Genomic DNA, 2643 nt, shown 5'->3' with positions numbered 1-2643 from the left:
GGCGCCGTAGCTTAGTTGGTTAAAGCGCCTGTCTTGTAAACAGGAGATCGCGAGTTCGATTCTCGTCGGTGCCTCGACTTCTTTTGTTGTTTCTATTTGCTATTTCGTTTCTTTTTCACTTTGCACAGTTCTGCCGTAACTGAAATGCTGTTGACGTTACGTTTTATAGAGTTTTCGCGAGAAAATTGCATTTACTAGTCAATCTCAGCAGTGAGATTCTAGGCTGTGTATGAAGAGGTCGCTATATAGCATATAGCGGCCTCTTCTGTTACAACATCGAATTAACTTTGGATCCAGTATCTGTATTGAAAACTGTGTCCGACCAACATCGATGTTAATACAACCATTTCCCGAAATTTGTTATCTGTTGTTTTTCGGGTATGTTGTGGTAAGCTATGAACAATATGTGGAAACACAACATTACTTATTGATAAGTAGTCTATGTTGTATTTTTACATATTCAGAATAAACGTAACAAAAGACAGCACATATGAAAAATTTATTAACGTGTTCTTTGTTTTTTTATTTTCTTCTTCCAAATTAATATATAATTTAATGTTCACTATAACCACATTATATTTATAGTGGTTCTGTTGAATTTTGTCTGTATTGATTATTAGAACTCGACCAAAATTGTTTTATAAGAAAATGTCTACAATAATTACGATTTTCGGTGAGTTAATGTGCGCCAAAATTAACTTTCTTAATGCTTACGTATTTATTTTTGCTTTGAACTTTGTTATTCTATTACTCTGAATCTCTTAGTTATTATCTGTTTTATGTATTTTATGCTATTTTAACGGTCATGGTATCGGTAGCTAAAACTTTATATTTACAGTGACCTCTTAGTTATACGACTCTAAAGATACTAATTATAAAAAGTCGTATAAATGAGAAAGTTATATAAAAGAGAGATTGATCAACTTGAATGAAAATTTTTAAAAATATAATTGTAACTATTTCAGTATAGATTATCACAGTTAAAGGCATTATTTCTTTTAAATTTACCCTAAAAAGTCACCCAAATTTGCTATCTAAGTCACCCGAAATGAATGAGCATATTCAAGTCATGATGCAAAGATGGGCCTGCGGGCCGATGTAGCCTACAGTATTGTAATTTTTTTTATCTTAAAATCCCCATAGGGCAGAAACTGGAAGTACGGGGATTTTAGAAATTTCGTTATGACGTTACTTGTTTTATCTAAACTTATAGCCAGCAGCCATTCTTTTTCTAGAAACAGATATGTTTAATATGATAATCCTCTCTGCTTTCTTATCTTCCTGGGCACCTGTTTGATCTGCTGCAAAGTAACCCCACTTTCTTTTTGTGACTGACAATCACGACGGTAATGTGAGGGATAAATACATTAGTCTGAAACATATGTAGAGATGTAGAACTGAAGAGAAAATGGAAAACTGCCGTATGGTCTGTGGTGTGCCAATATTTTGCGGCAGCGCCACTAGTGATAAGGTAGAAAAATATGCAAGACATTTCTGTGCCTGCAAGGAAACTGGACGGAATTGCTGTAGCTTTCCTCTTAATGGATTTTTGAACGAATAAACAGTAATTATCAAGTTAATATTGTCTCCTGCTCCCTAAATGGACAATTAATTTAGATGAAATGCGATAGATAAAGTAACACGTAGAATACAACTTCATTTAAAATTTGGGTATTTTTCATATTTTTAAATACTGTATATATTTGAATTATATTATATTTACATTAGATATTTAGATAAATGTATTAGATACATTTTATATATCATTAGAAAAAGTTTAAAAATTGAGGGCTGAGAGACGGCGAGTCGCGTGGGAGAGAGAGAGAGAGGGTCGCAGAGAGGGCGCGCTGGAAGTGAATCACTCGGATGCCATGTTAACAACTAATAACAGTTTAATTTCACAGAAAAAGAGTACATAATACAAACTGCGTAAAATATTAAATTAACTGACCTATATCGTAAGTGATCGCGAGAAAGAGAGTTCACATGAGATTCGCGTGGAGTTAAATACCTGTAGTTTGAAGGATCCGTTTGTAGACCTGATGTAGGAGAAGATGCTGTCTGTCCCTTAGGGACAGGAGCAGATCTACATAGGCACGAATAAGACTTAAGCCCTAGGCTCCCAAGTGACAAGGGCCCACAAAAATTGGATTATTTTCATAAATTTTTAATTCTTTTTCATTAACATTGCAGTAAAACATAGTTAATATTAATAATGTAATAATAATAATAATAATAATAACTCTCCCGTGGTCACCACCTGGTCATGGTGGGAGAGCCCAGTAGTTTTACAGATCCATAGGGCAATGCAGGCTGGAGCACAAGCTCCTGGTAGGGACACCCATGCCAGTAAGGTCTATGGGGAGAAATGAAGCTAAGAGTGACCACACTCCCACATTCTGTGGAGATAATCATTATGGTAGTAACCAGATCAAAGTGTGATACCGGCTCGGACATCGCCCGGGTTAACAAGGTCCGCGTTCGTGGGTTAGGCAGAGGCTCACTTTCGAAAAATAGGCCACAGTCTCCCTTGGTTACCGGTGGCGAAAGCAGCGCCGGCCCAAGCGTGGCTACTGCAATGCCCTCAACAGATGTGAGGAATCAACCTAGCCTTGGTGTTTCTGTGGCAATGCATCCACAGAC

General features: G+C 36.5%; 1 non-coding gene across 1 annotated transcript; it reads left to right on the top strand.

Annotated features, from left to right (window-relative positions):
- On the top strand, positions 1–74 carry Trnat-ugu. The gene has a single exon. It is a non-coding gene; the product is annotated as a tRNA-Thr (tRNA).
- Positions 75–2643: the final 2569 nt, after the last annotated feature.

The sequence above is a fragment of the Centruroides sculpturatus genome, unplaced genomic scaffold (genome assembly GCF_000671375.1).
Source record: "Centruroides sculpturatus isolate CEXI.00-Female unplaced genomic scaffold, Cexi_2.0 scaffold44, whole genome shotgun sequence".
Lineage (NCBI taxonomy): Eukaryota > Metazoa > Arthropoda > Arachnida > Scorpiones > Buthidae > Centruroides > Centruroides sculpturatus.
The sequence above is the reverse complement of the archived record's forward strand: the minus strand, read 5'-3'. Positions and strand labels throughout refer to the sequence as shown.